Here is a 23,385-nt window from a genome sequence, read left to right as displayed (position 1 = left end):
AAATACTGGGTGGTTATTGCAAACACATTTAGTGAGGCTTAACAACCCTGTAATAGGTATGCAGAAGCTGCAGCTTGGACTCTGTAAACTCAGTGAATATCGTCTTCATCAGACACTGGTATTTATTCAATAAACACAATTATGGTTCCATTAAATCTGAATTTAAAATGCCATTGCATGAAGAAGCAAAGGGGTTATGTTGGCCATTAGGGAGGAACGACTGGGGTGTTTGCATGAAGTAATATCCAACCACCACTCAACCTTCGGCACCCAAATGAAATCTGGAGCACTTCCCTTTGGTCTTTGTTTTGTATATGATTGGTTCTTACAAAGGAAACAAGCAGCACACTCATCCCTTCCCTTTGCATAATGTTTCACTTAATAGTTGACAGAAGGATGAGGTTGTAATCTAATCAACTAACTTCACTATTCAGCTATTTGGAGGCAGCTGTTGATTGCAAAAAGTGGCAAAATGCGCTGTCATTTTGAGGAGTGGGGTTGTTGAGAGAGAAACAAAGCTCACCAATCCTGCATGATGCTCCTTCTAGTGGCCACCATGCATGCGCGCGCATGCATGCACACACACATGCACACACACCTTGAGAGCAGCTGTATGTGGTGATGCAGAACCACAATGTTGCATACTTCTGGGTGAAGAAAATAGCATTCCCCACCTGGAGCTTCCATTTACTCAGAAGCCCACCTCAGAGTGGTGCTGCATCAGTAAAAGTACCATTGATGCCAATGGCTTTTGTGGGGTGGGGGGAATGGTTGGTACCAGAAGAGGACACTTAGCATCCTAGTCTTTATGTTTAGGAGGGAACTTCTTTGGCAACATGACTGTGCTTGGGGACATGACAGAGAGGAATAGCCTCCCTCACCTGCTCCTCACTCTTATTCACCATGAAATAAAGGGGTGCCAAAGAGGGTTGTCTCTCTCTGGAAAACAAGGCTGTTGGATCATGTGTTCCTGTTCTCTAGATTTCCTGGTTCATTTATTCACACACGCCCAAAGAGTGAAGTAGGGGACAATATGCCATGCAAGCCCAGGACCAACTTTGTACCAAAAAGGTTAGAGGAAACAGTCCAGTATTACACTACCTGTTTCAATTGGATGGTCTGGCTGGGCAAGTTGGGAGGGAGAGAGAGAAAGAGCAGCTGATTCTTTACCTTTCAAAATACAAAAGCTGGTTGTTACTCTGTTATGTCTCCTTCTGCAGGTGAAAGACCCTGGTTCCTTGATAGGTAGAAAAAATGGAATAGAAACTACCCAGTGGACATTAATATTAGGTGGTATGCTAGGTTAAAAGGAAAATAGAAGCCAGGCTGGGTAGCTTTACCTAGCTGTTGGAGGGAATGTTCCCTCAGAGAATAAAGTTCCATCTTTAAGTGGTATAAGAGTCTCCAGTTTAAATAATTCCTACCTTTGCTATGGGCCAAAACACCTAACTGTATGTTTTATGTTTTTAAAATTTCCCACAATGCCCTGGGTTCCTGCTACAGCTTGGACATTATGAGAAAGATAATAGTGGCTGGACTCAGCTGCCCAGCACTGCTCAGATAATTGGTGTTGCCCACCAAGAGAAAAAAGGACACACCAAGAGGACACACTTTGCTCCTCAATCATAGAATCATAGAATCATAGAGTTGGAAGAGACCACAAGGGCCATCGAGTCCAACCCCCTGCCAAGCAGGAAACACCATCAGAGCACTCCTGACATATGGTTGTCAAGCCTCTGCTTAAAGACCTCCAATCCTGAAAGCAGCCTCCATGTGGGGAACCCTAAAACTCTTTAGGCTCAGGTCCAAAGATGTATTGATCCATGTGGGTTGGTACTCATTAAAACACAAATACCTTAATTAACTACTCAAACAGTACATTTAACCAGAACAGGGACTTCAGAAATATACTGTCACTGAACGTGGAAGTTCCATATCTTGATATTACAATGAGCATCTATTGATAGAACAATGCATTTGTCAAATTTGTTGTTAAAATCCATATGTGTTAGTAGCCATAACAACCAAGTTTGACAATAAATTTCATAAATAATTGTGCATCACTGTATGAAGATGCTCCTCCTGTTTCTTGTCCTGGAATTACTGACAATCACTTTAATTGGATGACCCAGAATTCAAGTGTTTTGAGAGAGAATAATTTACTTCTATTCAGTCGCTTTCCTAATAAGTCATCACACCAAATTTTCATCTCTTTTTTCCCTCACTGTGGCCACATGCTGAGATGATGATTTCAGTGCATCTTTTACTGTGACCCCAAGATCTCTTTCTTGGATAATTACAGCCAATTTAAATCCCATTAGTGTCCATGTGAATTTTTTCTCTCCCCCCACCCCTTTTTGGGTGGGGAGCTGTCTCAATAGGAGGGACTTTGCTTTGGTTTATGATACTTTTCATATCCTCCAGTCACCCAGTTTGGCGAGGCCTTCACAGAACATGGTTAATTGGGAGGGATTAAATTATAGCTTCCCTGTCCAAATGCAATGGGGGATCTCAGAAAAATAGGGTTCCAAAATGCTGGGTGCATCTGTGAGTACAGTAGTCTTTCTCACTGCACACAGTTGCTTTTGAACATGCAAAGGGAAACTGTGGGCGAGTGCTAGCATGATCACAGAAGCTCTCTCCTCCTTGTGTGTTAAGTCCATCATGTACTCCTGAGCAGGGCTAGGCTCGTAAACCATGGTTTGTAGGCTTAAAATTGCTACACCTGAACCAGGTCTCTCTCTCTCTCTCTCTCTCTCTCTCTCTCTCTCTCTGTGTGTGTGTGTGTGTGTGTGTGTGTAGCATTGTTCCAAGACTACTTATTTGGTGCTTTGGGCATCCAATAGAGAAGGGGCATAGCAAAACAGCAGATCAACTGTTCTGCATGCACAAGGCCTCATATTCAATCCCTAACACCTCCAGGTTGGGCTGGGGAAGACTCCCTTCTCTGAAACCCTGAAAAGCCACTGCTTTCCCATTGGAATAAACTTCTCTGAACACCCATTTCTGGGGCTCAAGCTGCAAAGTGTTCCTAACTGCAGATGTAAAGGCAGATGTATGGAAGCGGAGCTTCTGGGGCACCACAACCATGATGTCCAATGGAAGGCGAGAGGTGGGGCGAGCTGGATTTTGGCATCACACAGGGCACCACTGAAATTTGCACCCCCAAAGTCTGCCACTGCTTGCAGGCTTCCCATGGGCATCTGGCTGGTCACTGTCAGGACAGACTGTTAGACTAGATGGGCTATTGGACTAACCCATCATAGCTTTTCTTCTGTTCTTAGTGCATAAAGATATATTTTGGGAATACTATAAAATCCTAGCTATGGGTAGTATATTGTTTAGCTTTTCAGAAATTTCTCTTATGGTGCGTTCTGATAGGATTACTCATGTCAGTGAAACGTTGCCACTGCTGAATATGGACAAAGTTGCAGCCTTTGTTTTAGTTTCTACGCTGTTTAAGGACTTCCTTAGTAATAATAATAATAATAATAATAATAATAATAATAATTTATTATTTATACCCCACCCATCTGGCAGTATAGTGTTACAGATTAAAAACCTCCCTGAACAGGGCTGCCTTAAGATGTCCTCTGAATGTCAGGTAATTATTTATTAGGAAGAGCTCTTCCTTTCTCTCCCCTGTTTAGCAACCTTGACTGGCCTACCAGTCCCAAACTATTTCCTCCTCAATCTCACAGTCCTAATACCTTGTATAATCTTGTCTGCATGACTCCATTTTTTTATTTTTTGGAAAAATGATCCCCATGGCCAAAATCCATCTCTTCTGACCTGCAGAACCCCTCTTATTCCAACACCAGGTTCCTCTAAGCATAGAGACAAACAGTGGAACCAAACTGTACCAGGTTGCCTGATGCATCACTAATGTGATAAATGTCAAAAAGGAAATGGAGTCCAAAGGTTATCCCAAAGATCTATTTGCATCAGTGTTTACACTGATAGGATGGCTTGCAAAAGCTCAAGCAGTCACAACCCGGGAACCTCTTGGATTAGATCATATTAAATAAGGAAGCCTGCTATATATACAAGTAAATAAACAAGTACTGCATTCAGTAAGACTTCCTGGGGCAGAGATTAAGACCTCAATCCAATGAAGCGCAAAGCAATACACTTCATTTTACAACAACAAGCATTCTTATCGCTGTGAAAATTAAGGAGGTACTGAAATATTCAGCAATATCTGGATGCCAAACATCACTAAACTCTGGGATATTTCGAAGCCTACAACTGGAAAAGTACTCACTCCATGTTTATTTTTTATGTTTATACAGACGCTTCTGGTACTAGAGAAGTGTTTTCTTATCAAAAGGTCCTTGTGATAAAAACACTTCACTTGGCAGAGGAATGAAATAGTAAGGGCTGTTCACACACAGTATTTTTATTTTATTTATTTCACTTACAGAGGTTACACAGATAACAACTGACAAGTTGGAGGTATTCTTTCTGACACAAGCAGTGCCAGGCACACAGAGACAGGAGAGACCCTTTCTGAGAGGGAAGAAAGTGTTGCAAATACCCACCTGTATGAAACATCCTTCTCATTGATCTCCCTGTGAGCCTTGGGAAGAAATGTGGGATATAAACATTTCCTTTGAATTTGTAAAGTTAGAAGCAGTCTTAAAAACAAATCATCTGCTTCAGGGGGCAGGACACCAGGTGGGAAGCAGAGGCCGGGTGGGATCTCCTACCTTCTCCTGAGAAGATACAGTCAGTCGGGTAGAATCCTCTCTGCCTTTTTGCATTTTTTTTGCTCGGTGCCTGCCTCTCTTTCGTGCTCGACACCCCACACTCTAGCAGCCCCGGACTGCTCTGAGCTACCCAACCCTCCCCACAGCAATCTGAAGCTGTCTCAACCTGAATTAAACGATGCCTAGATCCACTTGAATCGTCTCAGTTTGGTCCAAGGCCTTGACTGAGTCTTGTGCACAGCGCTAGTTTTTCTGATAATTCTGCCAGTCTCTTCCATAGTGGAAGCTGGTGTATGGGACACATCTTCATGAACCTCAAGGTTTCATTCCTCCAAGACTTCTTACTTCCAAACAGTTCAGGGAGTGACCGCAACTGCCAGCTTCTTCCTCCTTAAGAGGAAAGACCTTTGTCTTTCTAGAACTCAGTAGAGAAGAAAAAAGGCTTATCCACACTTTTTGCCATGCTCTTTCTAGGCAGAGGTGTGTACTTTAACAATCCACATCCAAGTGATGGTTGTTTGGTGGAGGTTTTTGCCCCAATCTTTCCCTACAAAAACCCACTCTTAAAAGCTGAATCGGAGCAAACATCAATTTGAGTCTTCCGCCGATTGCCGTTTACTCTAATTGTGCTTTAAAGAGCAGGTTTTTGTGGGGAATAATAATAAAAAAGGGCACTAGGACATGGTGCTTTAAAACATAGGCTGTGCCTGGAAAGAGCGGGGGGGTGGCGATGAATAAGTAAGGGGAAAAGTAGGAATAACAAAATTGCCCAAACTGATAGTAATGGACCTTAGGGTTTCAAATTTCGGTGATGCCCTGTGCGATGGCAAATTTGGCACCCCCACCTCTCACACTCCATTCTAAATCATAGTTGTGGTGTCCATTGCAGCTCTGCACCCAGTGCGACCAAACTGGTTGTACTACCCTAAATCCACCTCTGCAGCAAGGGCTGGTACGAGCCACAAAACTAAGGTAAATAAGGTAAGTATTATTAGAGATTCTAAGCAGCTACTACCACTGTTAGGGGCCCTAAGAGAAGTATTATTTTAAAGCTACCACAGACCCCACAGATATACTTGCACTTAAATCCACTTAAAGGCTATTCAGAAGCTAGACCTCCCACAGCAGGAGCATCTTTCATTGAAGGAACTTCATTTGATGAAAGCATGCACAATTTTGAGTGTTATGGAACCTGCCTTCAAGCCAACCTCTTTGAAACTCAAAGGAAAGCTTTTACTAGCAGAAACTGATCTGACAAACCACGTTACCTTTTGTGTTTCTTATCCTCCAAGGCACACATTGCAATAATATCAAGTTAAAAGTTCGAGATCTAAAGGAGAACCACAGAGGCCACTTTTCTGAAAAGGGAATATTTGCATCTCATTTGCCTAATGTCTGTTAATAAAAGAAGATTTATATAAACCTACATCTATGGGGTTCGTAGAAAATATTCTCAGTTTGATTCAGCAAGAGTTCTGCCAACGAAAATACATCCACCCCAAAATTGTTGCAAGTTGGTTATCCGGCCAACAAAACTTATATATAATGCACTGCTAAATCAGCCACTTTGGTAGGCCAAATCTGGGCACTGTAATGCAATAGGCTGATTTCTTATTCTCCCCCATCTGACTGAAATCATCCACTGAAGCTACTTCATACTATCTTTTTTATTATTGTTGTTGTTTTCACTTTATTCAACAAAAAGTACAATTATACACATACAGTGGTACCTTGGGTTACATACGCTTCAGGTTACATACGCTTCAGGTTACATACGCTTCAGGTTACACACTCCACTAACCTAGAAACAGTGCTTCAGGTTAAGAACTTTGCTTCAGGATAAGAACAGAAATATATTTTTCAAGTATATTTTAAAGACTTCCCATTTTGAAATATATGCCTGTTTTGGTTTATTCTTTATTTTCTCAGACAAGCTGTCTAATTCCGCATATTCCACTAGTTTTGAGCATAGCTGTCAACTTACAGATTTGAAAATAAGGGACCAGCAGCCTTGAAAATAAGGGACCAGCGGCCAAAATAAGGGACCTGCAGCCTCACCTGTTCCAGGCACTCCAGTCTTCCTGTCCTCCTGCAGTCTGGTCAAACTCATGCTGGGTAGCTTTGAGAACACTGTCCAACCAACTTTGTAACCAGAGGTTCAACTGAATAGAATCTGAACCACATGCACCACAAGGCCTATGCAGCCTCAACTTAAGATGGCTCCCCAGCCTGGCTTTGCACTGCAAAGTTTGCAGCAGCACGTGCAACAAAATGGCGTCCAGCATTCAAAAAACCCCTCAGCTTGCATTAACTAGTCACACACAAGGCATGCAAGCTCCACCCCCCAGTCGTTCTTAGACTTCTTATTGGGTGAGCAACACAGCCAAGCAACACAGTTGGAGCCTCCCTCCTCCCTGGCCGGCAGGGAGGGAGGGAGAGGAGCTGCTTCCTTTGAAATTTAAGGGACATCATTTAAGGGACATCCATCAATAAGGGACAGCAACGGGACATGGCGCTGGAATAAGGGACTGTCCCTTCAAATAAGGGACACTTGACAGCTATGGTTTTGAGATCCATTCTTTCCTTGTGGGAACTTTATCACTCTTCTACTCTTTATCACTCTCTGCTTCATACTATCACTTGAAAGAATTCAGCTGAAAACCAGAGCTGACTTTGAAAGCAGAAATTAAAGACTTACTTTGTGTCTAAAACATTGCCAACATCCTTGTTTAGGCCTTCTTCATAAGGGCCTTATTGACATAATCTGACCATCTGGCTTCACCTTAATTACAGCATAACCAGGTTGGTGGGGGAATGCTGCTCTCCATCTATTTATCCTCCCTTCTTGGAATTTTTTTTTTTAAAAAATGACAACAAAACAACCGTGAATAAGCGCATCGAATCTGTTGACAGGAAATCTTAATATAAACTGAACTGTTTTTATTTTGTTTTGAATTGTGCTGAGGAGAAATAGAAGGCAGTTCTCACCTTCCTTAGAATGGGGGAGGCACAAAAGGTAGTCATACATCCCTTACAGTTAGCAAAGTGAGATAGCTTTGTGCTGCTCCAATTGCTGGAACTGCAACGGGAAAGAACATTCAGTTCATAACTTAATGGTTAATTCTGTTGTCAGTACAGTGGTACCTCTAGTTACAAACTTAATTCGTTCCGGAGGTCCGTTCTCAACCTGAAACTGTTCTTAACTAGAGGCGTGCTTTTGCTAATGGGGCCTCTTGCTGCCGCTGTGCTGCCGGCACACAATTTCCGTTCTCATCCTGGGGCAAAGTTCTCAACTCAAGGTAACTCTTCCAGGTTAGCGGAATTTGTAACCTGAAGCATTTGTAAGCTGAGGTGTTTGTAACTCAAAGTAGCACTGTAAAACAATTTGCCCAAAGACAGCCAGTGGGGGTGTTACACAGAAACAGGAAAGTGGCGTGATCTTTGTTGAGGTAGCATGTGCTCTGGTAGGCTGCGAGGAAGTCGAACTATGAGGGAGTTTTCTTGTGGATGCTTAGCTGAATCCAACCCTTACCTGAACGAGGCCTGTCAAAAAGGCAGAACCCCTCTGCTTCTTTCTGCTTAAGTTTTGTCCACTTTGTTCTCTCTGGACAGAATCTGCATTATTTAAGTGCCTCTGTTAACAGGCTTTGGACCCAGAAATGCTGCTGCTGTGTCCTGCAACTATGACTCAGAGAGAAAAGGAAAGAAGCCCTCTGAGGGAAATGAAACACAGTCGTCCCCCCCAAACTTTGTGGGGGGGGAGGAGAAGAGATGTGAAAATTGGGAGGAATATTTTGGTTCAGCTCTAATTTTCTTATTATTTATGAGTGTCATTTGTTCATATCCCTTGCTTCTTCCATACCCCTCAACTGTCCTGGGAAAACTGAGACATCCCATTTTTTGTGAGAGAGCATGGAGGCCATTTTGGCTGAGAGAACATGATTTTCCTAGGCCTCTCTTGGGAGTTGCATGACTTGAGTGTGGATTTGAACTCAGATGGTTTGCCCCATCCAAGTTCAGAACGCTCTCTGCTATACCCAGTGGCAGCTGCTAGGGCTGCGTTACTGTACTGCCTTCCCAACATTCATGCCACGGCTGGTTACCATTGGAGGGGGGTTAGCAAGGAAGCAGAAAGCTTAGCACCAGCCACTACTGACTATTCCACCCAAGCTCCGCATATTGATGAAGCTGTTTCTTTTTGGGGGAGGGGGGTTCTTTAGCCCAAAAGGTGAGGTCTAAAAAAAACCCATAGATAAATAAATTGTGGGAACAAAAAGCAGAGAAGCGCTGAATGTGTGCTGTGATTTGGGGTGGGGAAGGGAGAATATCTGTCTCCTCATATGCATGGCAATATCTTCAGCAGAACCTCTGGAGACAGCGGAAATAGTCAGCAGAGTAAATTGCTTTTTATTGGATTGCCTTTTGTCCCATTGTCAGAATCTCACTAGGAGAACTACCATGGGAAAGGGGTGATGTATTCACATAGACACTCCGCAGGCGGGAGGCTGCTCTCAGAGGCTTAGCACAGCGATGACCCTTTTACTTGCGGCTCTGGCAGTATTGTTATGCCTCGTGCGGCCGGCACTTTTCATAACGCTACAGCCATTTAAAAATTCATCCTAAAATAATAACAACAATAATAAAACAAGAAATCCTGCCGCATACATTCGTGATTCGCCAGAAGAGGAGCAATTACGGCAAGAACAAGCAGCAGCCAGCTGCAGACCCTAGATAGTCAAACCACAAAAGGGAACGGTTAGACAAGTGTCTGTTGAATAATGGGACTATTTCTGGCTAGTTTGGGCAGAGGGTGCTGGGGCCCCGCGTATGCGGTTCTTGTAATCATGTGTGAGGAACGTTGATGAAACAGTTAATGAAGGACCTTCAGAGAGAATTAAATCACTGTTTAGCCATAACTGTTTATTTGTGTGTTTCCAAACACACCCCAGCACACACCCCATGCATTCCTTATCAGCAATGCAGTTCCCAGATGCCATCACAGTAGGGAATGCAAGATGGCTGCAGTGTGGCCATTTGCAGCCGGTCATGTTATGCAGCACCTGGCAGAATTTGCTGCAGAAATGTGCTACAGCACTGAAGAATATTTATTTTGGGGAAACAGGGCAATGTTCTGTGATTCCTAAGAGGTTTCATCCTGAAGCGGGGAATGCAAAGTAGCACCAGGGAAATGTGATAGGCCCCTGAGATTATTTGCTCTGAACTCTGTTGTACAAGCCGCCTGTCCTCAGGGCCAGTGGCGTAGCGTGGGTTGTCAGCACCCGGGGCAAGGCAAGTAATTTGCGCCCCCTAACCAGTGGATTTGCGCCCCTAACCCCCAGATGGTGCGGCCGGTGCGACCGGGCCCCCCTGCACCCCCCACGCTACGCCACTCTGCAGCAGTAGCTTCAAAACCCACCTTGCCAGTTCCCAAAGGGCACCATGCACAGCAAAATCCAACGCCTTTCATTTTTCTCATTTATTTTTATTATTACTATGTATCTTTAAAAGATAAACATTCAGCGTAACAAAGAACTTAAACCGGAAGCCTTTCTTTAGCACACACACCCACACACCCTTAGGGGGATGATCCACCACTCATTTACTCGTGAGCAAGCCCGCCAAACTTGCTGACGAAACCGAAAGCCTCTTAACCCGCTGGCGAGAGGCTTAGCCGGGCCTCGCCCGCCCACCGGCTTCCTCTCGGAGGTTTTTGGGGAGCGCAGGGCGCGGCGAGGCCCGGTGGCGCGTCGTGGTGCGGAGGCTGCCCGTGCCGGCCAGGCGTCGGTGGCGGCGTCGGCGCTGCTGCAGCGGCTGCTCCTCCTGCGAGCAGTGAGTGGAGCGCAGCCGCAGCGGCGGCGGGGGGCGCGCGCGCGCTAGGGCGCAAGGCTGGCGGTGGCTGCGGGGAGCCCGGCGGAGGAAGGAACTTGTCCCTTCCCTCTGGACTCGCACCCCCCCCCAGATGTTGCGCCCGGTGCGGCCGGCACCCTTGGCACCCCCCACGCTACGCCACTGCTCAGGGCCAATTAAGACACACATGTTGGTAAGATGGTTGCTACTGAAAAGCCACTTCCATGTGACCAGGTTCCTCTTTATGTATGCAAGAGGGGGTAATTCAGAACACTGCACATGGTCTTCAGTGTCCCCAAATGAGGTATATACAAAGCTGGTGTGGGACCTTTCACATGACTGGCCATCGTATATCTTACCCCGTGACATACAGCCTGGGCATAACAGCTTAAACAGAAACAGCTTAAATACCTAGTAACTGGTCCTAAGAAAATTCATATCATGAAATATCATTGACAAGTAATTCATGATCCACGGATGGATACAAGACAATTTGCAGTGGTCTTGTGGTACCTGGGCAATGTTTATGTTCTGAAGAAAGAAGAGTGAATACTCCAGACTTCATAAGGCTGTCAGAAAAGACCTTCTTGACATTTCATTCTTCACGTGGGAGTGCATTTTGCTATTCCTTATTTATGGAAATAAGAAAATTAGTTGTTTTCCATTTGCTTAAGGCTAGATAGAATTGTGGAAAAGATTTGATGGGGGAAAGAGTGCTTGCTACTCAGTGCCGCCCTTCTAAAGGAGAGTGTCTATTTGTAATTTTAGTGAGGCACAGAACCACTGAGCAGTTCAGATTTCAGGCAGGAGAAACAGCAGAAAACATTACAAGGAATACAAAAAACTGAAATGCAGCACACTGACAATTGGATGGGTCTATTGATTGATCTGGCTTTTAAATGCTTGATTAATTAGATAATTAAATTTTAATATGTGTATTGCAAAACTCAGTGACTGTTTCTTTTTAGTATAATTTGTAATACATTGAATAAAAAGATTCCATATTGCAGCCTTTTATACACTGCTGCAGCACCTTCCTTCCTCACAGCATCACACTGTGCCTATGTTTGAGGTGCAACAATCCATCAGTCCACAACAGTGCTATAGTGGTAAATTCTGAACTGAAGTATCCTGTCAGGGGTGTATGGGGTGTTAGGGGTGGCGTGGTATCTCTTGTGGGGGACACGTCATGCTCCTTCTGGAGTAGTTTGTCCACCATTAGTCCCCACCCTGCACTCAGTTCTCACCTGTGGCTCCTAGAAGTTGTCAGCATGCAACAGCGGCCAGACTCCAGGCTTTGACTGGCCTGTTTAACCAAGTGAGGGTAACAGATGAGTCTCAGTGGGTTAGGGACTTCCCCTGCATGTGAAGACAAGTTCCGGCAGGTTGAGAGGACAAGACCAATAGCGAGTCCCACAGTCAATAAGGTGGTTTCTACCTGTGCTGTGGAGGGAAGTGAGGGGCAGATGGGGCTTGTCAAGCTGGGAAGGTATCACAGACACCCTGGAATCCAATGACTCAGGCCACACCCTGTGGCTCTCATCTCACTTTAGACATTACCACAGGTCTCTGCTGCCCAAGCTTGGGGAAAGCACATCCTTCTCATTCTTCATGAGCCTTGGAGGACAGAGCAGGAGACAAGCTAAGGCAGAAAATGCTGCAAAAGAGACAGGAGCAAATATCAATTATTATTTTTGGCCCTTTACATCTGGCGGATGCCATTTGGGGGTCTCTCTGAGCAGAGCTTCCAAGTCATTCCTTGGCCATGTTCTGCCACATGAAAGGAACGATTAGGTTGTGGCAGCCGAGTGGCACATCTCACTTTCCCAGAGCAGCATGGCTGGCAATGGGTTCACTTATTTCAGACGATGCCCCCAATCTCCAGATGATGGTTGTTTCCTTGTCCTTTGTGAAAAGATTGAATATGAATAATGCAACAGAAAGAAAGGCTATGGTAATGGTTCCTTGGCTGATATCAGGCTGAAGGGTTGGGCCGAGGAGGAAAGGCACGTAGATCCCTGGAGTGACTGACTGGCTCTCTCTTTTTGCCAGGTGGTTTGAAGAAACTATGGACTCAGCTAGACTGGTCAAGGAAAACCGATTTATATGTGTTGTACATGTGATATAACATTGTGCCACGAGATGGCGATGTGGAGCCCCATTTTTCTCTGCCTGTTTTCCCTGTTTAAATTTACAATGCTTTAAACTGAAATGCATCTTTGATATGTCTAGATCCAGCCCATGAGTAGCACATCTATTTTAATTCTGGGCTGCTATGTTGCTCAGTGGAAAGCCAAAGGCTGAATGTTGTCAATTACATGGAGGTGAATTAATAAAACCAGATTCATGTGCTGGAGCATCGTCATGCAGCCATTATCACATTTTAATGGAAAATATATTTCTCTTCCTTTTTAAAATTTATTTATCTATGTTAATTTTTGTACAGGAGCAAGTAAATTATGAGGAGGGAATTGTATTAATTTCACCGCTTGGAAATATTTTAATAGGCGATTAGATCGTTTGCTTTTCTCCTGCTCATTATGTAATTGGCATTTTGCAACAACCACCACCACAGGGAAGCGCAGATGCCAATCCTTTAACCTCCTGTGAACCAGCACCTCCAGCCGTGCTGTGTGGCTTTCTCCCAGCTTTTCACGTGCATCACCTTCCTCTCACAGTCTAATTCAAAATGCATTCCATCGTTTAAAAAGCAACACTCCCCAGTCTATTCCCCATTTATGAAAATGAAATGCATTCCTTAGTTGTATGAAACACAATGCACAGGAGGTTAACAATGTGAATTCTGAACCGAGCAAAATTGCAATGCAACAACAGCTAGTAAATAATGTCACATACTGAGTACATGATTGCTTTGTGTTATCTCAGGCTCCCTGGAAGTAATGCATCTCTTCTCAGACCTAAAAGGAAGCCTGCAGGGACTGGTTGTCTCCAAGGAACAAGAACAGACTAGGATGCCATTCAGGGCCACATAGAAGCTCTAACCTAAGGCAGGGCAGTACAGGGCAGAACAAATACTGGCCTCTGAAATGCACAGCTGCACGGGTGTGGGACATGCCCTAAGATATCGCCTCATTTCACACAAAGGAATGGTAGGGTCCAGCAAGCCTGGTCAGCACCCACATGGATGGAGTGTGTAATACAAGGGTAGTCAATGTAGTTCCCTCCAGATGTTGTTGCCATCAGCCTCAGCCAGCATGGCCAGCAGCTGGAGGAGGAGGAGGAGAGGACAGATGGTGAAGAAAGAGCTGCGAGTAGAGAAGGGCCCTTTCCTCATCCTCTTGACTCACTGGAAAACTCAACAAACCTGCTGTACCAGGAACTATGTGTGGAGAGTGCAGCTGAATGGGACACAGCTGTGGGCAGCCTGAGGAATTAGGGTCCACCTTGATGTCTGCCCATAAAAAGCAAGTCTAGAGTGAGAAACTAGGGTGATGCCTGCCGTTTCCAGGAACTCTTCTTATGGTGAGATTTTTGTGGGTGGGCTGAGAGTATGTTTGGACCCTGAGTGAGAACCCAGAGGCTCAGAGGGAGGGTTGGGTCAGAAGGAAAATGAATTGACACTGATTTCTATATATTAGTAACTTTGTATTGATGAAACATGTAACTATATTTTTGTAATATTTTGTTTAAATTGTCTGTGGTTGCTTCAGTTTTCTGTACACTGCTTAGAGATATGTTATATATTAAGCGGTTTAGAAATTTTAAAAATCCACCAACCAATCAATGATACAGTCCGGCAACATCCAAACCACACCCTGTTGGATACCTCTGATGTCATCTATCCTAAACTGCTTTCCAGAATCCTTTGCTGCACACAGGGATTCCCTGAAGCTATGAAGTTTAGAAACAACAGCTCTATTCCCTACATACAGCAGTATGTTCTGACAGTGAGGTCTTTGGGATCAGAAGAGGCAACGGGGGTGGGGGGGTGCTAGTAGCAACGCAAAACAGCAAGGAACCTTTCTCATAAAGAAATGAGGACCCCATACTGAGGCTTTCTTTCTGTGTGATGGCTATAGCAGCCTGGTAAATAATACTTAGCATTTATATAGTGCATTTGGGGTATTTGCCGCACTTCACATCCATTATCTCAGTAATAGTGCCGACAGTAAAATGGAATCCAAGGAAGATGAAGTGTTCTCAAGACCTCCGGATGACCTCACATTCTGGAGTTACTGTCAAGCAGAGAAGTCAGAGAGGGGGTGGGGAATATTTGCCAGGGCTGTGTGACCACTTTATCCAAATCTGAGGTGAGGTAGGGGGCATGTTCAGAACAAAGTGGGGGCCCTTCAAGGCTGCCCCAAAGTGGTCCAAGCAGAATCATGGGCCCTAAACTTCTTCATAGATATTCAAAGTTTAAAACACACACATGCCATTTAAGCCAGACAGAATGTATCAAAAATGGTGGCGAGGGAGGCAGATATAAAACACCATATAAGCAAAATGCAAGGGTGGGGTGAGGCGGAGGAGGGGAACTGGAGTTGGCTCATTGAGAGTTGTAGCTTAGCCTCCTCAGTCAGATAGACTTGTTGTAGTGCCACGTGCTGGAGAATCGGCCCGCTGGATTCTGTGGCACAGGAATGCTGGAAACTCCTTCAGTTAGCTACTGTGAGAATAAGATGCTGGACCATTGGCTATTGCCTGACTGGCAGCAGCTTCCCAGAGTTTCTCACAGGAAACACTAGGAATTGAACCTGAGACCTTCTGCATACAAAACTGATACTCAACTAGCGAGCCAAAGCCTTTCCGCTAAGGAGGGGTGTCTGTGGAATGTGGTTCATGACAGCTGTGTAGAGTTTAGACTAATATTTGCCAGGATGGTGAGGGGACTTGTGTTTGAGTTGTGAAGGTATATGCACACATATACCCACCAAATTATATGAAAAGTCCAAACCTCCACTTTGCCCCATATTCCCTGCAGATACACAGCCCTCAAATCACCCCATATTTTTTGATAAAGGGAGGGGAGAGAATAATCACTTCATAAACTGCCCCGTTAGCTCCAGAGGGGGTGAGGAATGCTTTCTTTCCTTTAATATTTATGCAATTTTTTTTGGACTTCAAAAAGCACAGCTAGCACTAAAAATGTTAAAAGATGAATGCAAAGAAATATTTTTAAATTCCCCAAAAGGGTATGGGTGACTAAGTGGGGTGGGGAGAATCAGCCCCACAAACCCTACCCAAACAACTGAGATGAACCTCCAGCAGATGTCAAATAAGATTCAAAAGCTGTAGGAGAGAGTCTTCCGGACTCAGTATGCAAAACAGTCCTCCCACAACAGGAGCGATAAAATGTGAATGCCTCCACGATATCAGGGTAATCCAATCAGCTGTTTTAATTTAATTCACTTGGCAATCTAACTAAAAGCAAAGAGGGAATCCCTACCAAGCTGTTATCCCAATTCCACCTGCTTGGCAGCCTGGGTTCCTCTGCCAGAAGCCTCTCTCCAACCCACACTTGGTCATGTCAATCACAAGGTCACCTCTGAATCAGAGATCAGCTGAAACAGGAGGTGCATCTTATGAATACTCCTTTGCCCATTTTTCAGAGGCATGAGTGTTCACACAGGGCCAGCAGTGTGGGTCTCAGGAGGAGAGAATCCATCCTTGTTGCTGAGGCAACCAGGCCTCCAGGTCTTGTGGTGCTGTGATGATGGCAAGGTGACCCATCAAGCTTATCCACACTTACCTTTTGCCCCCTCTTTCCAGGCACAGATCCATGTTTAAAAACTCAGCATCCAAGCATTTGTGTGTTTTATTCCCCACCCCACCCCTGCATAGTTTCCCCCCATGAAAACCTACACTTTAGCTCTCAATTGGAGCAAACTTCAATTCTGGGATGGGTTGTCATCTGCTCCAACTGAGCTTTAAAGAGCGGGATTCCATGGGGAAAGCTCCAGGGCACTCAGACACTGGCCATGGCATGGACCATGCCTCGGAAAGAGCAGAAGAAATGTAATTATTGAAAAGCCCATAGTAACAACGAGAGGGCCATGACATTCAGGATGCGTTTCCTCCTACTGCCTGAACACGTATCCAGAGGCCCCACCTGCATTATACTATTAAAGCCGCGTCATACCGTTTTAAACAGTCATAGCTTCTCCCAAAGAACTCTGGGAGCCATAGTTTTTTTTTCATAATGCTGAGAGTTTTGATTGGCCAGGATCATACAGTGAAGGAGCCTATTCTGACATTAAGCAAGATATAAACTAGTAAGTAATAATAAAAGAGAAAGAAGTCCTAATGAAATTGGGCAGTGGAGAAATGGTGCTGAAGGAGCAGTAAAGCTGAGCATACAACCAGGCTCCAAAGGCCACTGAGATTTGTTGCGTTTGCAAAGCAAAGGAAGGATTGAACGCTGATTAATAAGAATACACACAGAGACTTGAACCAGCAAGACTCTGGGAAGGGTGCGTATAATCGTGTCTCTCTGTGCTTGTCCCAATGTGCAGCCCCTTGACCCAGGTAGTTTTTATTCACAAAAGAGCTTTTTACAGGGTGTTCATAAGAACCAATCAGATTTCTTCTGAGCATTTCCACAAACCCACGTGGGGAGAAAGTTAAACTACTAAAACTAATTAAGCACAAATATTTCTGGGGTAAACAAAGAACAGAACTACAAAGAAGAGCATCTGGCAACCCCGGAGCTAATAAACAAGCAATACATATGATAAGAAGGATGGCCAGGAGGGCAGTGACCATTATCCACTTAATGTGAGATCTGCTTCCTGGCCCTAAGATTAACATCCTACATCCAAGAAACTTGCCCACTATCTTTGAGGACCCAGGACGCCTGCCTGTCTAAGCAACTGGGCTGTGTACGTGACAAGAGAAATGGGCAGCAGAGGCAAAAGGGCATCAAAAGGGCATGAATGTAGAATCTTATGGGATTTAATCAGAAATTACCGTCAATATATCAAACCCAGTCAACACAATGTCTTCATCGTGGACACGATGGCTTGATGTATATTTTATAATTCCTCATGGTAATCCCATCTGATCCCTACAAGATTCTTAAAGGTATCCCCTCTCTCTCTCTCTCTCTCTCTCTCACACACACACACACACACACGCACACACACCCCAAAACATTTCATCCAGTTAACCTAAAAATGTTAGTGGCCATCTGGTAGAGTCCTGTTCCTAATGCTACCACAGGGGCAGGGAGAAGGGTGCAGTTCCTATGACTAAGGATGGGGCAGGCACTTAAATGGGGCCAATCCAGACCCATATGGGTCTTGTTTCCCTGCCTCCTTTTCACAAACATAAAAACGTTACCTTTGTGAAGAGGGGCAGACACCCTGGTTCTCTTGCGAGTCTCTAAGCCCTCTCCTACTGGTGTTAAATCTACCCACACACAGTTATATTCTTCCTAGGTGGGTTTTTTCTCCTGTTCAAAAGCAAAACAGATCGGAAGATGCGGGGCTTGCCGCAGGGAGTTGCACTGGCAGAACAAAAGACAGGAAGTGGATCAACAGAACAGGGACTGGTGTGGGTATTTATTTATTTTTTAGGTATTGGGATACAGGTGTGGTGCAGGATTAAAAGAGAAGTAGGTGCTTTGGGTTGTGATTGAGATGATTTGGCAGAGTAGCAGGGAGGGTGGGAAGGAACCGACATAGCAGGCAGAGCTGCAGGGAGACACTCATGAACCCTGGCAGATTTGCGGTTTGTAAATGGATTTGAATAACAAGGGGTGCTGCAAGCGAGGCTCACGGTGCATTGGAGAGGAGAACAGGGAAACTTTGGAAGAGAGCTGTCTCGCCCAGTGCCAGCCTCTGTGCGATCCAACAGGAGACCTGGACAGTTACCACCTCTGCTGCATGAGCCAACTGGGATTCCACCCTCCTTTCCTTCCCTAAGGTGGTTTCAGATGAATATCCCAAGAGAAAATGGTTGAGGGAAATGTTGCTCCGTTACCTTGAAAGCAAAACAATTCCGGGAAAGGAAGAAAGTAAGAATAGCCTTGGCGCCTCCAGCTGCTAGCACCAGGAGCTTAGAAACATAGAGGAATTCAGCGAGAACATTTTTCTTTGACTTAATTACCGAAATAGACAAATTGGAAATTGGCCCATCATGAAGACAAATAGCAATAAAAATGCAGTTGAGAAAACTGTTTCTTCTAAATTATAATTAACCACCCATCAAGAGCTACCTGACAGAGGTGAAATGGGGTTCCATTAGCAATCCTACTGATTGGCTGGCAGCACGTCCCATGATGCTCCTTGTTACAACAACCTCCAGTGCTCTTAATGCCCCTGTTTGCTTTTCAGCAAAATTATAAAAGGCCACTTATCGTGCCAAACCTTCCCCCCCTCCCCACTCCTTCTCTGCCTGGCCACCCCAAGATACGTAATAGTCTAAATTATCAGCAAATTGCCAAGTTGATAAGGGCAAGCCATTTTGCATTGAGAGCTGAACTATTTCGCACTTCTGGGGGATAATATTAGGCAAATAACAAGCATCTTTCTTTTGACATGTACAATTATTTGCCAAGTGTGTGTTTGAATAGCCTGCTCCTTTGTGTGACAGGGTCCATTCTCCATTAGCATACTTGACAGATGAATATGCTGGGCCATTGCGGAAAACCTGGCAGTAACCATGGTGATTGGGAGACAATGTTTTGAGTGAGGGATGTATTATCAATTTCAGCTGTAGGGTTCTCGCTCTCTCCCTCCCTCCTACCCCCAGTTTAAATGCATATCTCTAACAAGCTATTCTGCAATAGGGGGATATATTTCCCTGACAATTAAGCTATTATAGGTGTTAGCATTAAAGCCATGCAAATTAGGGATGTGGACATGTATATATATGTGTGTGTGTGTGTGTGTGTGTGTGTGTGTGTGTACACACACACACGCACACGCACATTCAGTGCTTACTGCTTTCCTTTCCCTTCCTTAAAAATTTTTTTAAAACCACTCTCTGAGGAATTGGATGAAGGCCCTGCTTTGAGCCTTCTCTCCCTCAAATTCAGGGTCTTGCATTGTCTGTCCTTACTGCTTTGTTCTCAAGGGTTAGTTAGATAGGCCCGTCCGTGGGAGCCAACTCACGTTGCAAGGGGAAAATGAGGAGGGAGGAGTAATTGCATGATGTAGCTGTGAGGAAACAGACAGTGAGAGAGACCTAGAACTTAACGTTTTAGAACAACAGCTGTGAGGAGGGGAGGACAACAATGCGGGGAATAAAAGGGTCTGGGGAGATGCGTCTTCATTAGGCACCCTGAGGAAAGCTCTGCATCCAAGAAATCCAGCAACTCGTGTAATTATAGCAAAATTATAATAATTATAAAGCCTGGCAACTATTGTTGTCGTAACTACTTATGGCGATGTCCTTTGTTTGTGAGCACCTACCACCTGACACGCTGACCGTTAAGCTGCTTCTTAAACTACTACATTTGTTTTGTCATGGACTCCAGGACTTGAACCTGGAGATGGTGGGCTGAGGATGACTCAGACCAATCCATCCAGCTCAGTCTTGTCTCCACCGGGGTGGCCAACATGGTGCCCTGCAAGCGTTGTTGGGCTCTAGCTCCCATCAGCCGCAGCCAACATATGGGATGATGGGAGCTGTAGTCCTATATCTGGAGGTCACCTTGACTGGCAGCAGCTGTGCACTGACTGGCTCCCCTACCTGCAGATGCCAGAGACTGAACCTGGGACTTTCTGTGTGCAAAACTGGTGCTCTACCACTGAGCTAAAGAACTTCCCCTATGAGTGAATACGAGGCTGTGCATTTAACCGAGCGAGCTGTTTATAATGAATGGTTGGAGCCCAAGGAATGGAGCCACATAGGAAGCTGCTTACACTGAGTCAGACTATTGACCCACCTGGCTCAGATTTGTGGACGCTGACTAGCAGCAGCTCTTGCAGATTTCAGACAGGGATATCTCACATGACTGAAGATGCCAGAGATTAAATGTAACATCTGTATTAGGAGCCTGACCTTGCACTTTTGCTTGCTCTGCCTGCTGTGCCCCAGTCTTTCCAGTTTCATCAGGCAATCTGAATGGGAAAATATACTTTACCAGTCTAAACGCCAGTACAATGCCTGGCACTGGTGGTCTGGCCTGAAATGTGTAACGATCGCCATGTTACCAAGCTTCTGTTAGCAAGTCCAGGAAGTCTGTAAATCAGTTAACATTGTTTTTGCTCAAACCATCTTACCCTGCCCTTGAGCAGCTTAAAAAATTACCCAGATCCAAGGATATGGTAGTTCCAGATCCAGAGCTTGCACATCTCCCCCACTCAAACTCGTTTTTAAATACATGTCCCAGATACAATTAAAAAAAAAACAACAACCCAAGCCCATGACTGCAGCTTCCTTATCCTTGTCCTCCTCCCCTCGTTCAGATGCCTGCAACTCTGCCACAGAACAGCTCCTATCACTTTACTCTAGGGCTGTCAACTGATTAAATAATTCTAGTTGATTAATCATATGCTTTTAAACCAATTAATTGGTTAATTAACTGATTAAATTTAAATACATTTCCATATTACCATCACCTTAATATAGATGTGTTTTTCAGAAGAAAGTTGTGTGAGATAACTTAACAATTTAATAAACAAAAGTTACCACTCAAGGGTTGTGGGGAGGAATGGCTATCTTTAATCTTTTGCATTATTTTCCCTCTTTTTTCCATGTGCTGTTCCAGGGGCACTGCAGAACCAATTTTAGCCTCAAAGTATAAACAAATGTGCTCTTCGCTCTCAACCTCACCAATTAAAATTTTCCCTTGCAGTGAAAATTGTGAAGGAAAATCAACTTTTACTCCACTAAGGATTTAGATCATTAATCTACCAGTTTAAACTAATTGAAGCTTAGATCCCTTGTTTTTCCTTCATTATTTCCTCCGCAATGAATGCCTGCCTCCAAGGAAGACCTTTAACCCTCAAGGATAAGGGGCTTGAGGCACATTGCTTACATGATCTAAAAGTGGAAAAAAAAAATAGTTGGATGGGCCATAAAGATGGCATTCTCATGTCTCCACGCTAGTTATGTGACAACTGCAGTCATTAGTGAAATTAATGTCAAGTCTGACTCTACCGTGAGTCATCCCACAGGAACACACAGCTTCCCCTGCTGGAATTGACTCATTCTTTCATCCTACCATCAGAAGAGGAAGGAGAGAGCTCATTCAATAGCCCAGTCAATGGCACCACAATGAATGGGCACAACTTCCTTGCATCCTCCTACCTACCTGAGCAGTGCTCTCATGCCAAACCTTTATCCTTCCTGGCAATTCCACTGTTTTCATATGAACTGAAAATGCATCTTAACTCTGGCAAGATGGAACTGCATAAGCCACAGTAAGAATCAGTGACACTCCTAAACTAGTTTGCTTCCTAGATTGAAGAGGGTTTAAATTACACACACACACACACACACACACACACACACACACACAAACCCTACCATTAAGGTGAGTGAGGTGGTTGTCTTATGCAGCTGATTTCATGACAAGCTATTTATTTTTACTTCAAGAAGATGTGCTCATGGGCATTTCTGCTGCAAATACCAAAATAAGTTGACTAGGATGTGCACCTTTAGATGTAGGGAGGTGACAATTCCAACCCTTATGGGACTGGAAATCACCAATGATCACTTATTCGTCCCAGGTATGCAATGGAAAACAATGCAACAATTACGATGCTGTTGCTGCTTTCAGGCTGCAAATGCTACGTAATTAATTATGTTTTATTTCCCCATTGGCATTGTGGAAATGGGAAAATCTAATTTATGTAATTAGTTGCAGGAATAAACATCAGTTGCATAGTTTTGCCATGGCAAAGGATGAGGCAAATAATGTAGTTTTTGGCAGAAGTTGAACGGCAGCAGAAGAGAAACAGTGTTCCATGTGGAAAATACTGAGCAAAACAGAAAACGGTGCCTATATATATACTGAGGAGCACTGCCATTTGCTATTCTGCTTCAGGCAGCCAAGTGTCTTGGGCCACACACACACTCACCAGTTGCCCTCCCATAAGCAGAAAGCTATGCACACAGGAAGCTTGCATGAATTAATGGTGTAAATAAAGCTCAATCAGCCCCACAATACTTGCACTGAATGAACTTAATGGCCTAGTCTCATTATGCAATTATCATCTGTGCAGGGTGGAAAAATGGGTCCCCTAACCCAATTCCCTGCCTGCCTATCCAATAGCACTTTACACTTGAACAAAACAGCATGAGAAAGAGCATGATAACAGCTGCCTTTTCCATCACTTGTGGCCAACAAAATCAGCCACATTTTAAACAATGGTTTATTCACCTACAAAAGAAAGGCACCTACAAACTGATCATTTTTATTCCTTTAATACGTTCCAGTTTTGCTATAGTAAGGATTATTGGGGGGGGAGCTTTTACCAAGGACTTGGCTAGAGACATGTGTGCATTAGTTCCTCATTACACAGGACGGTCCTTTTTTAAAAAACACAAATTTGCCCTCATTTTACACGCACCTGGTGTTCGCTCACTGTTATCATTGTAAAAGATTGATCCAGAAAATGCTGACGCAAGACTTCAGGGGGCAGAGAGAAGGTTAATTCCCACCCCCACTGAAATAATGAATCCCACTGTGAGCATGGTGCTACGGAACGGCAATTTCTCTTGCTTCTTTCTTATCCCAGGTCCCTTGCCTTGCCTTCTGAATGGGTTGAATCTTGACACGTTGAGCCTCTGCTGTTAGAAAGGCCATATGGCTCACCAGCCGAAATAACAGCTACATGGGAATTTAGCAACTTGTCCCCTTACTCAAGGTCACGGCTGAGGGGAGAAGGAGCCCACCCCGGTTGGAGACGGGAGCATG

The sequence above is a fragment of the Podarcis vaucheri genome (genome assembly GCF_965113315.1).
Source record: "Podarcis vaucheri genome assembly, chromosome: 2".
NCBI lineage: Eukaryota > Metazoa > Chordata > Lepidosauria > Squamata > Lacertidae > Podarcis > Podarcis vaucheri.
This window is presented reverse-complemented; position numbering follows the sequence as displayed.